The sequence below is a fragment of the Arachis ipaensis genome, chromosome B10 (genome assembly GCF_059453495.1).
Source record: "Arachis ipaensis isolate K30076 ecotype BB chromosome B10, ASM5945349v1, whole genome shotgun sequence".
Taxonomy (NCBI): Eukaryota; Viridiplantae; Streptophyta; class Magnoliopsida; order Fabales; family Fabaceae; genus Arachis; species Arachis ipaensis.
This window is the reverse complement of record NC_142435.1, coordinates 7977013-7996171: the sequence shown is the minus strand read 5'-3', so window position 1 is coordinate 7996171 and position 19159 is coordinate 7977013. Positions and strand designations below refer to the sequence as shown.

The 19159-nt window shown below is 36.8% G+C and overlaps 3 non-coding genes across 3 annotated transcripts; 1 reads left to right on the top strand and 2 right to left on the bottom strand.

Annotated features, from left to right (window-relative positions):
- The first annotated feature begins 3260 nt into the window (after window positions 1-3260).
- On the top strand, window positions 3261-3368 carry LOC148579088 (small nucleolar RNA R71). The gene has a single exon (XR_015899516.1). It is a non-coding gene; the product is annotated as a small nucleolar RNA R71 (small nucleolar RNA).
- Window positions 3369-9293: 5925 nt separating this feature from the next.
- On the bottom strand, window positions 9294-9401 carry LOC148579087 (small nucleolar RNA R71). The gene has a single exon (XR_015895581.1). It is a non-coding gene; the product is annotated as a small nucleolar RNA R71 (small nucleolar RNA).
- Window positions 9402-17815: 8414 nt separating this feature from the next.
- LOC148579086 (small nucleolar RNA R71) lies at window positions 17816-17923 on the bottom strand. The gene has a single exon (XR_015896465.1). It is a non-coding gene; the product is annotated as a small nucleolar RNA R71 (small nucleolar RNA).
- Window positions 17924-19159: the final 1236 nt, after the last annotated feature.

Sequence of the window (19159 nt, the reverse complement as noted above, 5' to 3'; positions counted from 1 at the left end):
TTTCTTGCTTCAAGAATCATTTTTATGATTTTTCAGATTATCAGATAACATTTCTCCTTTTCATCATTCTTTTAAGAGCCAACATATTTAACATTCATAAACATCAACTTCAAAAGACATATGCATTGTTCAAGCATTCATTCAGAAAATAAAAAGTATTGTCACCACATCAAAATAATTAAACTAGTTTCAAGGATGAATTCGAAACCCTGTACTTCTTGTTCTTTTGTAATTAAAACATTTTTCATTTAAGAGAGGTGATGGATTCATATTCATAACTTTAAGGCATAGACACTTAGACACTCGTGATCATATAGTAAAGACACAAACATAAATAAAACATAAAGCTCAAAAATTGAAAAACAGTAAAATAAATAGACAAGGAGATTAAGGAATGAGTCTACCTTAGTGAGGGTGGCTTCTTCCTCTCCTTGAAGAATCAATGGTGCTCTTGAGCTCCTCTATGTCTCTTCCTTGCCTTTGCTGCTCCTCCCTCATGGCTCTTTGATCTTCTCTAATCTCATAGAGGATGATGGAGTGCTCTTGGTGCTCCACCCTTAGTTGTCCCATGTTGGAACTTAATTCTCCTAGGGAAGTATTGATTTGCTCCCAATAGTTTTGTGGAGGAAAGTGCATCCCCTGAGGCATCTCAGGGATTTCATGGTGAGGAATTTCCTCATGCTCTTGTGTCTCTTGTTGAGGTCCATGATCTCTTATTTGCTCTATCCTTTTCTTAGTGATGGGCTTGTCCTCTTCAATGAGAATGTCTCTGGCCTTAGGTGCCCTAGATGGTTATGGAAAAACAAAAAGCAATGCTTTTACCACACCAAACTTAGAAGGTTTGCTCGTTCCCGAGCAAAAGAAGAAAGAAATGATAGAAGAAGAAGAAAATGGAGGAGATGGAGGTGTGTGAATGGTTCGGTCAAGGGGGTTTTAGGTGGTTATGATGTGTGAAAAGGAAGGAGTGATGGTTTGAATTTAAGTGGGTGGGTGTAGGTGGGTTGTATGATGGTTTTAGAGGAGTAATGGAGGTGATTGATGGAGGTTAATTGAGGAAGAATGTTATGAAAAGGTATGAAGAAGAGAGAAGAAGAGGTGTGGATCCTGTGGGGTCCACAGATCCAGTGGGGCCAAGGACTTAACATCCCTGCTCCAATTAGGCGTGTAAAACGCCCTTGCTGTGCAATCCTGGCGTTTAACGCCAGACTGCTGCCTGTTTCTGGCGTTAAATGCCCAAATGTAGCTTGTTTCTGGCGTTTAACACCAAGTAGATGCTTGTTTCTGGCGTTAAATGGCAGCTTGGTGCCTGTTTCTGGCGTTAAACGCCAGACAGATGCTTATTTCTGGCATTTAAATGCCAGACTGCTCTCCTCCAGGGTGTGCTATTTTTAATGCTGTTTTTCATTTTGTTTTTGATTTTTCAGTAGTTTTTGTGACTCCACATGATCATCAACCTAATAAAACATGAAATAACAAAGAGAAAATAAAATAGATATGATTAAATAACATTGGGTTGCCTCCCAAAAAGCGCTTCTTTAATGTCAATAGCTTGACAGTGAGCTCCCATGGAGCCTCACAGATAATCAGAGCAAGGCTGGAACCTCCCAACACTAAACTTAGAGTTTGAATGTGGGGGTTCAACACCAAACTTAGAGTTTGGTTGTGGCCTCCCAACACCAAACTTAGAGTTTGACTGTGGGGGCTTTGATTGACTCTGCAGTGAGAGAAGCTTTTCATGCTTCCTCTCCATGGTTACAGAAGGAGATCCTTGAGTTTTAAATACAAGGTTGTCCTCATTCAGTTGAAGGATCAATTTCCTCTGTCCACATCAATCGCAGCTCTTGCTGTGGCTAGGAAGGGTCTTCCAAGGATGATGGATTCATCCTCTTCCTTCCCAGTGTCTAGGATTATGAAATCATCAGGGATGTAAAGGCCTTTAACCTTTACTAACACATCCTCTACTAGTCCATAAGCCTGTTTTCTTGAGTTGTCTGCCATCTCTAATGAGATTCTAGCAGCTTGCACCTCAAAGATCCCAAGTTTCTCCATGATAGAGAGTGGGATTAAGTTTATTCCTGACCCCAGGTCACACAGAGCTTTTTCAAAGGTCATGGTGCCTATGTTACAGGGAATTAGGAATTTACCTGGATCCTGTTTCTTTTAAGGTAATTTATGCCTATCCAATGCATTCAGTTCATTGGTGAGCAAGGGAGGTTCATCTTCCCAAGTCTCATTACCAAATAATTTCTGCCTATCCAATGCATTCAGTTCATTGCACCAAGGTACTTAGCAACTTGCTCTTCAGTAATATTTTCATCCCCTTCAGATATCAGAGCTCATAAAGGGCAGAAAGAGGTGCAATGGAATCTCTATGGTCTCTAGACGAGCCTCAGATTCCTTTGGTTCCTCAAAGGGGAACTCCTTATTGGTCAGTGGACGTCCCAGGAGGTCTTCCTCACTAGGATTCATGTCCTCCTCCTCCTCTTTGGGTTCGGCCATTTTGGTTATATCAATGGCCTTACACTCTCTCTTTGGATTCTCTTCTGTATTGCTTGGGAGAGTACTAGGAGGAGTTTTAGTGACTCTTTTACTCAGCTGGCCCACTTGTGCCTCCAAATTTCTAATGGAGGACTGTGTTTCATTCTTGAAACTCAAAATGGCCTTAGATAGATTAGAGACTATATTTGCTAAGCTAGATGGATTCTGCTCAGAATTCTTTGTCTGTTGCTGAGTGGATGATGGAAAAGGTTTGCTATTGTTAAACCTGTTTCTTCCACCATTATTAAAGTCTTATTGAGGCTTTTGTTGATCCTTCCATGAGAAATTTGGATGATTTCTCTATGAGGGATTATAGGTGTTTCCATAAGGTTCCCCATGTAATTCACCTCTGCTATTGCAGGGTTCTCAGGATCATAAGCTTCTTCTTCAGAAGACGCCTCTTTAGTACTGTTGGATGATTCCTTCAATCCATTCAGACTCTGAGAGATCATATTGACTTGCTGAGTCAATATTTTGTTCTGAGCCAATATGGCATTCAAAGTATCAATTTCAAGAACTCCCTTCCTCTGAGGCGTCCCATTACTCACAGGATTCCTTTCAGAAGTGTACATAAACTGGTTATTTGCAACCATATCAATGAGTTCTTGAGCTTCTGCAGGCGTTTTCTTTAGGTGAATGGATCCACCTGTAGAATGGTCCAATGACATCTTTGATAGCTCAGACAGACCATCATAGAATATATCCAGGATGGTCCATTCTGAAAGCATGTCAGAAGGACACTTTTTGGTCAGTTCCTTGTATCCCTCCCATGCTTCATAGAGGGATTCACCTTCCTTCTGTCTGAAGGTTTGGACATCCACTCTATGCTTACTAAGCTTTTGAGGAGGAAAGAACTTGGTTAAGAAAGCCTTGACCAGCTTATCCCAAGAGTTCAGGCTATCTTTAGGTTGAGAGTCCAACCATACTCTAGCTCTGTCTCTTACAGCAAACGGGAAAAGCATAAGCCTGTAGACCTCGGAATCAACCCCATTGGTCTTAACAGTATCACTGATCTGCAAGAATTCAGTTAAGAACTGAAAAGGATCTTCTGATGGAAGTCCATGGAACTTGCAGTTCTGTTGCATCAGAGAAACTAATCGAGGTTTAAGCTCAAAGTTGTTTGCTCCAATGGCAGGAATTGAGATGCTTCTTCCATGTAAATTGGAATTAGGTGCAGTAAAGTCACCAAGCATCTTCCTTGCATTGTTGTTATTTTCGGCCATGTCTCCTTCTTTTTCGAAATTTTCAGTCAGATTTTCTCCAGAGAGTTGTGCTTTAGCTTTCCTTAGCTTCCTCTTCAGAGTCCTTTCAGGTTCAGGATCAGCTTCAACAAGAATGTTCTTATCCTTGTTCTTGCTCATATGAAAAAGAAGAAAACAGAAAAGAAAATATGGAATCCTCTATGTCACAGTATAGATATTCCTTTATGTGAGTAGAAGAAGAAAAGAATAGAAGAAGGAGAATCCAAACACAAGGGTGAGGAGTAGGTTCGAATTCTTAGATGAAGAGGGGTGTTAGTAATGAAATAAATAAATAGAAGGAGGTGAGGGAGAAGAATAATTCGAAAATTAAACAGAATAAAATAAAAATATTTTAAAATTAAATTTAAAATTCTAAAATTAAAATTAAAATTAAATTAAATTAAAATTAAAAATAATTAGTTAATTAAAATGAAATTTTGAAAAAGAGGGAAGGGATTTTCGAAAATTAGAGAGAGAATTAGTTAGGTAGTTTTGAAAAAGATATGATTCAAACAAAAAGATGGGATTAGTTTGAAAAAGATTTGAAAATCAATTTTTGAAAAGATAAGAGGTTAGAAAAGAAGTTAGAAAAGATTTTGAAATTGATTTGAAAAGATTTGATTGAAACTTATTTTGAAAACGATTTTGAAAAAGAAATTTAAAAAGATTTGATTTTGAAATTAAAGTTGATTACTTGACTAACAAGAAACTAAAAGATTTGATTTTAAAATTTAAAGATTGAACCTTTCTTATTAGGCAAGTAACAAACTTAATATTTTTGAATCAATCACATTAATTGTTAACATTGAATTCGAAAATATGGACTAAAAATAAGAAAAAGATTTTGAAAATTAATTTGAAATTTTCGAAAATATGAAAGAAAAAATGAAAAAGATTTTATTTTTGAAAAAAATTTGAAAAAGATAGAATTTTTAAATTGAAAATTTGATTTGACTCATAAGAAACAATTAAATTTTAAAAATTTTTGAAAAAGTCAACTCAAATATTCGAATTTTATGAGAAGAAAAAGGGGAAGATATTTTTTTATTTTTGAATTTTTAATGAAGAAAGAGAAAAACAACAAAAAGACTCAATGCATGAAAATTTTAAATCAAAACACATGATGCATGCAAGAACACTTTGAATGTCAAGATGAACACCAAGAACACTTTGAATGTCAAGATGAACACCAAGAACTTATTTTTGAAAATTTTTAAGAAAAGAAAAACATGCAAGACACCAAACTTAGAAATTTTTCATGTATAGACACAAACAAATTGAAAATGCATATGAAAAACAAGAAAAGACAGAAAATAAGAAAATATGAAGATCAAACAAGAGGATTCATCAAGAACAACTTGAAGATCATGAAGAATGCAATGCATGAATTTTCAAAAAATGCAAGAAAGAGATAAACATGCAATTGACACCAAACATAAAATTTGACTCAAGACTCAAAAAAGAAACATCAAATTATTTTTGGTTTTATGATTTTATTAATTAAATTTTTTTTTGTTTTTTCAAAAATTATTTGGAAAAAGAAAAAGAAGAAATTTTTTTTGTATTTTTCGAAAATAAGAAATAAAAAGCTTTAAAATTAAAATAAAATTACCTAATCTGAGCAACAAGATGAACCGTCAGTTGTCCAAACTCGAACAATCCCCGGCAACGGCGCCAAAAACTTGGTGCACGAAGTTTTTGTGATCATCAATGGCACCAACAACTTGGTACGCACAATTGTAATCTCAACTCTTTATCACAACTTCGCACAACTAACCAGCAAGTGCACTGGGTCGTCCAAGTAATAAACCTTACGTGAGTAAGGGTCGATTCCACGGAGATTGTCGACCTGAAGCAAGTTATGGTCACCTTGTAAATCTCAGTCAGGCGGGTTCAATTGATTATAGTGAATTGATAATAAGAACATAAATAAAGTATAAACTGGGATAGAGATACTTATGTAATTCATTGGTGAGAATTTCAGATAAGCGTATAGAGATGCTTTCGTTCCTCCTGACCCTCTGCTTTCCTGCTGTCTTCATCCAATCATTCCTACTCCTTTCCATGGCAAGCTTTATGTAGGGCATCACCGTTGTCAATGGATACATCCCATCCTCTCTGTGAAAATGGTCCAATGCGTTGTCACTGCATGGCTAATCATTTGTCGGTTCTCGATCATACTGGAATAGGATTTACTATCCTTTTGCGTCTGTCACTACGCCCAGCACTCGCGAGTTTGAAGCTCGTCACAGCCATCCCTTCCCAGTCCTACTCGGAATACCACAGACAAGGTTTAGACTTTTCGGACCTCAGGAATGGCGGTCCATGGGTTCTAACTTATACCACGAAGATTCTAATATCTCGGACTCGGTCCTCTGTATTAGATATCTAAGAGATACTCATTCTAGCTTGTTTGCATGTAGAGCAGAAGTGTTTGTCAGGCACGCGTTCATAAGTGAGAATGATGATGAGCGTCACATAATCATCACATTCATCATGTTCTTGGGTGCGAATGGATATCTTAGAATAGGAATAAGCTTGAATTGAATAGAAAAACAATAGTACTTTGCGTTAATTCATGAGGAACAGCAGAGCTCCACACCTTAATCTATGGGGTGTAGAAACTCTACCATTGAAAATACATAAGTGATGAAGGTTCAGGCATGGCCGAATGGCCAGCCCCCAACATGATCTAAAGATGAAACTAAAGATGTTCCAAAAGATGTTCCAAAGATGTAAATACAATAGTAAAAAGTCCTATTTATGCTAAACTAGTTACTAGGGTTTACAGGAATGAGTAAATGATGCAGAAATCCACTTATGGGGCCCACTTGGTGTGTGCTTGGGCTGAGCATTGAGCTTTACACGTGTAGAGGCTTCTCTTGGAGTTGAACGCCAGTTTGTAACCTGTTTCTGGCGTTTAACTCCACTTTGCAACCTGTTTCTGGCGTTTAACTCCAGAATGCAGCATGGAACTAGCGTTGAACGCCAGTTTGCGTCATCTAAACTCGAGCAAAGTGTAGAATATTATATATTGCTGGAAAGCCCTGGATGTCTACTTTCCAATGCAATTGAGAGCGCGCCATTTGGAGTTCTGTAGCTCCAGAAAATCCACTTTGAGTGCAGGGAGGTCAAAATCCAACAGCATCTGCAGTCCTTCTTCAACCTCTGAATCTGATATTTGCTCAAGTCCCTCAATTTCAGCCAGAAAATACCTGAAATCACAGAAAAACACACAAACTCATAGTAAAGTCCAAAATTGTGAATTTTATTTAAAAACTAATAAAATTATACTAAAAACTAACTAAATCATACTAAAAATTATGTAAAAACAATGCCAAAAAGCGTATAAATTATCCGCTCATCACAACACCAAAATTAAATTGTTGCTTGTCCCCAAGCAACTGAAAATCAAATAGGATAAAAAGAAGAGAATATACTATAATTTCCAAAATATCAATGAAACTTAGCTCCAATCAGATGAGCGGGACTTGTAGCTTTTGGACAACTGACGGTTCATCTTGTTGCTCATACTAGGTAATTTTATTTTAATTTTAAAGCTTTTTATTTCTTATTTTCGAAGAATACAAAAAAAAATTTAATTAATAAAATCATAAAACCAAAAATAATTTGATGTTTCTTATTTGAGTCTTGAGTCAAATTTTAAGTTTGGTGTCAATTGCATGTTTATCTCTTTCTTGCATTTTTCGAAAATTCATGCATTGCATTCTTCATGATTTTCAAGTTGTTCTTGATGAATCCTCTTGTTTGATCTTCATATTTTCTTATTTTGTGTCTTTTCTTATTTTTCATATGCATTTTTAATTTGTTTGTGTCTATACATGAAAATTTTCTAAGTTGGGTGTCTTGCATGTTTTTCTTTTCTTAAAAATTTTCAAAAATAAGTTCTTGGTGTTCATCTCGACATTCAAAGTGTTCTTGGTGTTCATCATGACATTCAAAGTGTTCTTGCATGCATCATGTGTTTTTATTCAAAATTTTCATGCATTGAGTCTTTTTGTTGTTTTTCTCTTTCTTCATTAAAAATTCAAAAATAAAAAAAATATCTTCCCCGTTTTCTTCTCATAAAATTCGAATATTTGAGTTGACTTTTTCAAAAAATTTTTAAAATTTAATTGTTTCTTATGAGTCAAATCAAATTTTCAATTTAAAAATTCTATCTTTTTCAAATCTTTTTCAAAAATCAAATCTTTTTCATTTTTTCTTTCATATTTTCAAAAATTTCAAATTAATTTTCAAAATCTTTTTCTTATTTTTAGTCCATATTTTCGAATTCAATGTTAACAATTAATGTGATTGATTCAAAATATTAAGTTTGTTACTTGCCTAATAAGAAAGGTTCAATCTTTAAATTTTAAAATCAAATCTTTTAGTTTCTTGTTAGTCAAGTAATCAACTTTAATTTTAAAGTCAAATCTTTTTAAATTTCCTTTTCAAAATCTTTTTCAAAATAAGTTTCAATCACATCTTTTCAAAGTCAATTTCAAAATCTTTTCTAACTTCTTTTCTAACCTCTTATCTTTTCAAAAATTGATTTTCAAATCTTTTTCAAACTAATCCCATCTTTTTGTTTGAATCATATCTTTTTCAAAACTACCTAACTAATTCTCTCTCTAATTTTCAAAAATCCCTTCCCTCTTTTTCAAATTTCCTTTTTAATTAACTAATTGTTTTAATTTCAATTTAATTTAATTTCAATTTTAATTTTAGAATTTTAAATTTAATTTTAAAATATTTTTATTTTATTCTGTTTAATTTTCGAATTATTCTCCTCCCTCACCTCCCTCTATTTATTTATTTCATTACTAACACCCCTCTTCATCTAAGAATTCGAACCTACTCCTCACCCTTGTGTTTGGATTCTCCTTCTTCTATTCTTTTCTTCTTCTTCTCACATAAAGGAATCTCTATACTGTGACATAGAGGATTCTATATTTTCTTTTCTGTTCTCTTCTTTTTCATATGAACAGGAACAAGGATAAGAACATTCTTGTTGAAGCTGATCCTGAACCTGAAAGGACTCTGAAGAGGAAGCTAAGGGAAGCTAAAGCACAACTCTCTGGAGAAAATCTGACTAAAAATTTCGAAAAAGAAGGAGACATGGCCGAAAATAACAACAATGCAAGGAAGATGCTTGGTGACTTTACTGCACCTAATTCCAATTTACATGGAAGAAGCATCTTAATTCCTGCCATTGGAGCAAACAACTTTGAGCTTAAACCTCAATTAGTTTCTCTGATGCAATAGAACTGCAAGTTCCATGGACTTCCATAAGAAGATCCTTTTCAGTTCTTAACTGAATTCTTGCAGATCTGTTATACTGTTAAGACCAATGGGGTTGATCCCGAGGTCTACAGGCTTATGCTTTTCCCGTTTGCTGTAAGAGACAGAGCTAGAGTATGGTTGGACTCTCAACCTAAAGATAGCCTGAACTCTTGGGATAAGCTGGTCAAGGCTTTCTTAGCCAAGTTCTTTCCTCCTCAAAAGCTTAGTAAGCATAGAGTGGATGTCCAAACCTTCAGACAGAAGAAAGGTGAATCCCTTTATGAAGCTTGGGAGAGATACAAGGAACTGACCAAAAAGTGTCCTTCTGACATGCTTTCAGAATGGACCATCCTGGATATATTCTATGATGGTCTGTCTGAGCTATCAAAGATGTCATTGGACCATTCTGCAGGTGGATCTATTCACCTAAAGAAAACACCTGCAGAAGCTCAAGAACTCATTGATATGGTTGCAAATAAGCAGTTCATGTACACTTTTGAAAGGAATCCTGTGAGTAATGGGATGCCTCAGAGGAAGGGAGTTCTTGAAATTGATACTCTGAATGCCATATTGGCTCAGAACAAAATATTGACTCAGCAAGTCAATATAATCTCTCAGAGTCTGAATGGATTGAAGGAATCATCCAACAATACTAAAGAGGCATCTTCTGAAGAAGAAGCTTATGATCCTAAGAACCCTGCAATAGCAGAGGTGAATTACATGGGGGAACCCTATGGAAACACCTATAATCCCTCATAGAGAAATCATCCAAATTTCTCATGGAAGGATCAACAAAAGCCTCAATAAGGCTTTAATAATGGTGGAAGAAACAGGTTCAGCAATAGCAAGCCTTTTCCACCATCCACTCAGCAACAGACAGAGAATTCTGAGCAGAACCCATCTAGCTTAGCAAATATCGTCTCTGATCTATCTAAGGCCACTTTGAGTTTCATGAATGAAACAAGGTCCTCCATTAGAAATTTGGAGGCACAAGTGGGCCAGCTGAGTAAAAGAGTCACTGAAATCCCTCCTAGTACTCTCCCAAGTAATACAGAAGAGAATCTAAAGAGAGAGTGCAAGGCCAATGATATAACCAAAATGGCCGAACCCAAAGAGGAGAAGGAGGACGTGAATCCCAGTGAGGAAGAACTCCTGGGACGTTCAGTGAACAATAAGGAGTTTCCTTTAGAGGAACCAAAGGAATCTGAGGCTCACCTAGAGACCATAGAGATTCCATTAAACCTTCTTCTACCTTTCATGAGCTCTGATGAGTATTCTTCTTCTGAAGAGAATGAAGATGTTACTGAAGAGCAAGTTGCCAAGTATCTTGGTGCAATCATGAAGCTGAATGCCAAATTATTTGGTAATGAGACTTGGGAAGATGAACCTCCCTTGCTCACCAATGAACTGAATGCATTGGATAGGAAGAAATTACCTCAAAAGAAACAGGATCCTGGTAACTTCCTAATTCCCTGTAACATAGGCACCATGACCTTTGAAAAAGCTCTGTGTGACCTGGGGTCAGGAATAAACTTAATGCCACTCTCTGTAATGGAGAAACTTGGGATCTTTGAGGTGCAAGCTGCTAAAATCTCATTAGAGATGGCAGACAACTAAAGAAAATAGGCTTATGGACTAGTAGAGGACGTGTTAGTAAAGGTTGAAGGCCTTTACATCCCTGCTGATTTCATAATCCTAGACACTGGGAGGGAGGAGGATGAATCCATCATCCTTGGAAGACCCTTCCTAGCCACAGCAAGAACTGTGATTGATGTGGACAGAGGAGAATTGATCCTTCAACTGAATAAGGACAACCTTGTGTTTAAAACTCAAGGATCTCCTTCTGTAACCATGGAGAGGAAGCATGAAAAGCTTCTCTCACTGCAGAGTCAATCAAAGCCCCCACAGTCAAACTCTAAGTTTGATGTTGGGAGGCCACAACTAAACTCTAAGTTTGGTGTTGAACCCACACATTCAAACTCTAAGTTTGGTGTTGGGAGGTTCCAAGCTTGCTCTGATTATCTGTGAGGCTCCATGGGAGCTCACTGTCAAGCTATTGACATTAAAGAAGCACTTGTTAGGAGGCAACCCAATGTTATTTAATCATATCTATTTTATTTTCTCTTTGTTATTTCGTGTTTTATTAGGTTGATGATCATGTTGAGTCACAAAAACTACTGAAAAATTAAAAACAAAATGAAAAACAGCATTAAAAACAGCACACCCTGGAGAAGAGCAGTCTGGCAATTAAACGCCAGAAACAAGCTACATTTGGGCGTTTAATGCCAGAAACAGGCAGCAGTCTGGCGTTAAACGCCAGGATTACACAGCAAGGGCGTTTTACACGCCTAATTGGAGCAGGGATGTTAAGTCCTTGATCCCACTTGATCTGTGGACCCCACAGGACCCCCACATTTTCTTCTCTCCTCTTCACACCTTTTCATAACACTCTTCGCCAAATACCCCTCACCAATCACCTCAATCACTCTTTCCCATCACCTCTCCACCACTCACATCTATCCTCTCTTCCCCATAAACCCCACCTACCTTCAAAATTCAAAATAATTTTTCTCCCAAACCCAACCCTAATGGCCGAACCCTACACACCCCTCACTCCTATATAAACCCCTTACTCCTTCTTCATTTTCACACAACACAACCCTCTCTTCTTCTCCTTGGCCGAATACATCTTCTTCCTCCATCTCCTCCATTTTCTTCTTCTTCTACTACTTTCTTTCTTCTTTTGCTCGGGGACGAGCAAACATTTTAAGTTTGGTGTGGTAAAAGCATAGCTTTTTGTTTTTTCATAACCATTTATGGCACCTAAGACCAGAGAAACCTCTAGAAAGAGGAAAGGGAAGGCAATTGCTTCCACCTCTGAGTCATGGGAGATGGAGAGATTCATCTCAAAGGTCCATCAAGACCACTTCTATGAAGTTGTGGCCAAGAAGAAAGTGATCCCTGAGGTTCCTTTCAAGCTCAAAAAGAATGAGTATCCGGAGATCTGACTTGAGATCCAAAGAAGAGGTTGGGAAGTTTTCACCAACCCCATTCAACAAGTCGGGATCCTAATGGTTCAAGAGTTCTATGCAAACGCATGGATCACTAGGAACCATGATCAAAGTGTGAACCCGAATCCAAAGCATTGGCTCACCATGGTTCGGGGGAAATACTTAGATTTCAGTCCGAAAAATGTAAGGCTGGCGTTCAACTTGCCAATGATGGAAGAGAACGCACGCCCCTACATAAGAAGGGTCAACTTTGGTCAAAGGTTGGACCAAGTCCTCATAGACATATGTGAGGAAGGAGCTCAATGGAAAATTAACTCAAGAGGCAAGCCGGTTCAATTAAGAAGGCATGACCTCAAACCAGTGGCTAGGGGATGGCTAGAGTTCATTCAACGCTCAATCATTCCTACTAGTAACCGGTTTGAAGTTACTATAGACCGGGCCATCATGATCCATAGTATCATGATTGGAGAGGAGGTGGAAGTTCATGAGATTATACCTCAAGAACTCTATAAGGTGGCTGACAAGTCCTCCACTTGGGCAAGGTTAGCCTTTTCTCACCTCATTTGCCACCTCTGCAATTCGCCTGGAATTGACATAGAGGGAGACATCCTCATTGAAGAGGATAAGCCCATCACTAAGAAAAGGATAGAGCAAACAAGAGATCATGAACCTCAACATGAGCATGAGAAAATTCCTCACCATGAAATCCCTGAGATGCCTCAAGGGATGCACTTTCCTCCACAGAATTATTGGGAGCAAATCAACACTTCCCTAGGAGAACTAAGTTCCAACATGGGACAACTAAGGGTGGAGCACCAAGAGCACTCCATCATCCTCCGTGAAATTAGAGAAGATCAAAGAGCTATGAGGGAGGAGCAAGAAAGACAAGGAAGAGACATAGAGGAGCTCAAGAGCACCATTGGTTCTTCAAGAAGAGGAAGACACCACCCTCACTAAGGTGGACTCATTCCTTAATCTCCTTGTACTTATTTTTCTGTTTTTCATTTATTATGCTTATGTGTTATTTATGTTTGTGCCTTTACTACATGATCATTAGTGTCAGTGTCTATGCCTTAAAGTTATGAATATGAATCCATCACCTCTCTTGAATGAAAACTGTTTTAATTACAAAAGAACAAGAAGTACATGGTTTCGAATTCATCCTTGAAACTAGTTTAATTATTTTGATGTAGTGACAATACTTTTTGTTTTCTGAATGAATGCTTGAACAGTGCATATGTCTTTTGAAGTTGATGTTTATGAATGTTAAATATGTTGGCTCTTGAAAGAATGATGAAAAAGGAGACATGTTATCTGATAATCTGAAAAATCATAAAAATGATTCTTGAAGCAAGAAAAAGCAGTGAATACAAAAGCTTGCAGAAAAAAAAATAGAAAAAAAATAGCAAAAAAAAAAAAGAAAGAAAAAGAAAAAGCAAGCAGAAAAAGCCAAAAGCTCTTAAAACCAAAAGGTAAGAGCAAAAAGCCAATAGCCCTTAAAACTAAAAGGCAAGGGTAATAAAAAAGATCCAAGGCTTTGAGCATCAGTGGATAGGAGGGCCTAAAGGAATAAAATCCTAGCCTAAGCGGCTAAACCAAGCTGTCCCTAACCATGTGCTTGTGGTGTGAAGGTGTCAAGTGAAAACCTGAGACTGAGCGGTTAAAGTCAAGGTCCAAAGCAAAAACAGAGTGTGCTTAAGAACCCTGGACACCTCTAATTGGGGACTTTAGCAAAGCTGAGTCACAATCTGAAAAGGTTCACCCAGTTATGTGTCTATGGCATTTATATATCCAGTGGTAATACTGGAAAACAAAGTGCTTAGGGCCACGGCCAAGACTCATAAAGTAGCTGTGTTCAAGAATCAACATACTGAACTAGGAGAGTCAATAACACTATCTGAATTCTATGTTCCTATAGATGCCAATCATTCTGAACTTCAATGGATAAAGTGAGACGCCAAAACTATTCAAGAGGCAAAAAGCTACAAGTCCCGCTCATCTGATTAGAGCTAAGTTTCATTGATATTTTGGAATTTATAGTATATTCTCTTCTTTTTATCCTATTTGATTTTCAGTTGCTTGGGGACAAGCAACAATTTAAGTTTGGTGTTGTGATGAGCGGATAATTTATACGTTTTTTGGCATTGTTTTTACATAATTTTTAGTATGATTTAGCTAGTTTTTAGTATATTTTTATTTGTTTTTAATTAAAATTCACATTTCTGGACTTTACTATGAGTTTGTGTGTTTTTCTGTGATTTCAGGTATTTTCTGGCTGAAATTGAGGGACTTGAGCAAAAATCAGATTCAGAGGTTGAAGAAGGACTGCAGATGCTGTTGGATTCTGACCTCCCTGCACTCAAAGTAGATTTTCTGGAGCTACAGAACTCCAAATGGCGCGCTCTCAAATGCGTTGGAACGTAGACATCCAGGGCTTTCCAGCAATATATAATAGTCTATACTTTGCCAGAGTTTAGATGACGCAAATTGGCGTTCAACGCCAGTTCCATGCTGCATTCTGGAGTTAAACGCCAGAAACAGGTTGCAAAGTGGAGTTAAATACCAGAAACAGGTTACAAACTGGCGTTCAACTCCAAGAGAAGCCTCTACACATGTAAAGCTCAATGCTCAGCCCAAGCACACACCAAGTGGGCCCCATAAGTGGATTTCTGCATCATTTACTCATTCCTGTAAACCCTAGTAACTAGTTTAGCATAAATAGGACTTTTTACTATTGTATTTACATCTTTGGAACATCTTTAGTTTCATCTTTAGATCACGTTGGGGGCTGGCCATTCGGCCATGCCTGAACCTTCATCACTTATGTATTTTCAACGGTAGAGTTTCTACACACCATAGATTAAGGTGTGGAGCTCTGCTGTTCCTCATAGATTAATGCAAAGTACTACTGTTTTTCTATTCAATACAAACTTATTCCGCTTCTAAGATATTCATTCGCACTTCAATGTGAATTTGATGATCGTGACAATCATCATCATTCCCAACTTATGAACGCGTGCCTGACAACCACTTCTGTTCTACCTTAGATTGAATGGGTATCTCTTGGATATCTAATACAGGTGACCGAGTCCGAGATATTAGAATCTTCGTGGTATAAGTTAGAACCCATGGATAGCCATTCCTGAGATCCGGAAAGTCTAAATCTTGTCTGTGGTATTCGGAGTAGGATCTGGGAAGGGATGGCTGTGACGAGCTTCAAACTCGCGAGTGCTGGGCGTAGTGATAGATGCAAAAGGATCAATGGATCCTATTCCAGTATGATCGAGAACCGACAGATGAATAGCCGTGCTGTGACAGAGCATCTTGGACCATTTTCACTGAAAAGGACGGGAAGTAGCCATTGACAACGGTGATACCCAACATACAGCTTGCCATGGAAAGGAGTAGGAATGATTGGATGAAGATAGCAGGAAAGCAGAGGTTCAGGAGGAACGAAAGCATCTCTATACGCTTATCTGAAATTCTCACCAATGAATAACATAAGTATCTCTATCCCAGTTTATACTTTATTTATGTTCTTATTATCAATTCACCATAATCAATTGAATCCGCCTGACTGAGATTTACAAGGTGACCATAGCTTGCTTCAGGCCGACAATCTCCGTGGGATCGACCCTTACTCAAGTAAGGTTTATTACTTGGACGACCCAGTGCACTTGCTGGTTAGTTGTGCGAAGTTGTGATAAAGAGTTGAGATTACAATTGTGCGTACCAAGTTGTTGGCGCCATTGATGATCACAATTTATGCGCACCAAGTTTTTGGCGCAGTTGCCGGGGATTGTTCGAGTTTGGACAACTGACGATTCATCTTGTTGCTCAGATTAGGTAATTTTATTTTTATTTTAAAGCTTTTTATTTCTTATTTTCAAAAAATACAAAAAAAATTTCTTCTTTTTCTTTTTCCAAATAATTTTCGAAAAAACAAAAAAAAATTAATAAAATCATAAAAACCAAAAATTTTGTGTTTCTTGTTTGAGTCTAGTGTCAAATTTTAAGTTTGGTGTCAATTGCATATTTTTAACTTTTCTCTAAAAAAAATTTTCAAAAACTCATGCAGGGTGTTCTTCATGATCTTCAAGTTGTTCTTGGTAAGTCTTCTTATTTGAACTTTAAAATTTCTTGTTTTGTGTCTTTTCTTGTTTTTCATATGCATTTTTGAATTATTAGTGTCTAAATTTTGAAAATGTCTAAGTTTGGTGTCTTGCATATTTTTCTTTTCTTAAAAATTTTCAAAAATAAGTTCTTGGTGTTCATCTTGACATTCAAAGTGTTCTTGCATGCATCATGTGTTTTGATTCAAAATTTTCATGCATTGAGTCTTTTTGTTGTTTTTCTCTTTCTTCATTAAAAATTCAAAAATAAAAAAAATATCTTCCCCTTTTTTCTTCTCATAAAATTCGAATATTTGAGTTGACTTTTTCAAAAAAAATTTAAAATTTAATTGTTTCTTATGAGTCAAATCAAATTTTCAATTTAAAAATTCTATCTTTTTCAAATCTTTTTCAAAAATCAAATCTTTTTCATTTTTTCTTTCATATTTTCGAAAATTTTAAAATTTATTTTCAAAATCTTTTTCTTATTTTGTTTCATAATTTCAAAATATCTACTAACAATTAATGTGATTGATTCAAAAAATTTTAAGTTTGTTACTTGCCTAGTAAGAAAGGTTCAATCTTTAAATTTTAAAATCCTATCTTTTTGTTTCTTGTTAGTCAAGTAATCAACTTTAATTTTCAAAATCAAATCTTTTTAAATTTCTTTTTCAAATCTTTTTCAAAATAAATTTCAATCACATCTTTTTCAAAATTAATTTCAAAATCTTTTCTAACCTCTTTTCTAGCTTCTTATCTTTTCAAAATTGATTTTCATATCTTTTTCAAAACTACCTAACTAACTCTCTCTTTCTAATTTTCGAAAATCCCTTCCCTCTTTTTCAAAATTCCTTTTTTTATTAACTAATTGTTTTAAATTTTAATTTAATTTTATTTCTCTTTTTAATTTTCGAATTCTAACTAATAATTAAAATAAAAACAAAAATAGTTTTCCTTTTATTTTAATTTAATTTCGAATTTTTCTCTTCTCCCTCTTCTCTTCTTCTCTTCTTCTCTTCTTCTACTTACATAAAGGAATCTCTATACTGTGACATAGAGGATTCCATATTTTCTTTTCTGTTTTCTTCTTTTTCATATGAGCAGGAACAAGGATAAGAACATTCTTGTTGAAGCTGATCCTGAACCTGAAAGGACTCTGAAGAGGAAGCTAAGGGAAGCTAAAGCACAACTCTCTGGAGAAAATCTTACAGAAATTTTCGAAAAAGAAGGAGACATGGCTGAAAATAATAACAATGCAAGGAAGATGCTTGGTGACTTTACTGCACCAAATTCCAATTTACATGGAAGAAGTATCTCAATCCCTGCCATTGGAGAAAACAATTTTGAGCTGAAACCTCAATTAGTTTCTCTGATGCAACAGAACTGCAAGTTTTATGGACTTCCATCAGAAGATCCTTTTCAGTTCTTAACTGAATTCTTGCAGATCTGTGATACTGTAAAGACCAATGGGGTTGCTCCCGAGGTCTACAGGCTTATGCTTTTCCCGTTTGCTGTAAGAGACAGAGCTAGAGTATGGTTGGACTCTCAACCTAAAGATAGCCTGAACTCTTGGGATACGCTGGTCAAGGCTTTCTTAGCCAAGTTCTTTCCTCCTCAAAAGGTTAGTAAGCTTAGAGTGGATGTTCAAACCTTCAGACAAAAGGAAGGTGAATCCATCTATGAAGTTTGGGAGAGATACAAGGAACTGACCAAAAAGTGTTCTTCTAACATGCTTTCAGAATGGACCATCCTGGACATATTCTATGATGGTCTGTCTGAGCTATCAAAGATGTCACTGGACCATTCTGTAGGTGGATCTATTCACCTAAAGAAAACGCCTGCAGAAGCTCAAGAACTCATTGACATGGTTGCTAACAACCAGTTTATGTACACTTCTGAGAGGAATCCTGTAAGTAATAGGATGCCTATGAGGAATGGAGTTCTTGAAATTGATACTCTGAATGCCATATTGGCTCAGAATAAAATATTGACTCAGCAAGTCAATATGATCTCTCAAAGTTTGAATGGATTAAAGGAATTATCCAACAGTACTAAAGAGGCATCTTCTGAAGAAGAAGCTTATGATCCTGAGAACCCTGCAATAGCAGAGGTGAATTACATGGGGGAACCCTATGGAAACACCTATAATCCCTCATGGAGAAATCATCCAAATTTCTCATGGAAGGATCAACAAAAGCCTCAACAAGGCTTTAATAATGGTGGAAGAAACAGGTTTAACAATAGCAAACCTTTTTCATCATCCACTCAGCAACAGACAGAGAATTCTGAGCAGAATCCGTCTAACTTAGCAAATATAGTCTCTGATCTATCTAAGTCCACTTTAAGTTTCATGAATGAAACAAGGTCCTCCATTAGAAATTTGGAGGCAAAAGTAGGCCAACTGAGTAAAAAGGTCACTGAAACTCCTCCTAGTACTCTCCCAAGCAATACAGAAGAGAATCCAAAGAGAGAGTGCAAGGCCATTGATATAACCAAAATGGCCGAACCCAAAGAGGAGGAGGAGGACGTAAATCCCAGTGAGGAAGACCTCTTGGGACGTTCAGTGATCAATAAGGAGTTTCCCTTAGAGGAACCAAAGGAATCTGAGGCTCACCTAGAGACATCCATTAAACCTTCTTCTGCCCTTCATAAGCTTTGATGAATAATCTTCCTCTAAAGATGATGAAAACATTACTGAAGAGCAAGTTGCCAAGTATCTTGGTGCAATCATGAAGCTGAATGCCAAATTATTTGGTAATGAGACTTGGAAAGATGAACCTCCCTTGCTCACTAGTGAACCGAATGCATTGGATAGGCAGAAATTACCTCAAAAGAAACAGGATCCTGGAAAATTCCTAATTCCCTGTAACATAGGCACCATGACCTTTGAGAACGCTCTGTGTGACCTGGGGTCAGGCATAAACTTAATGCCACTCTCTGTAATGGAGAAACTTGGGATCTTTGAGGTGCA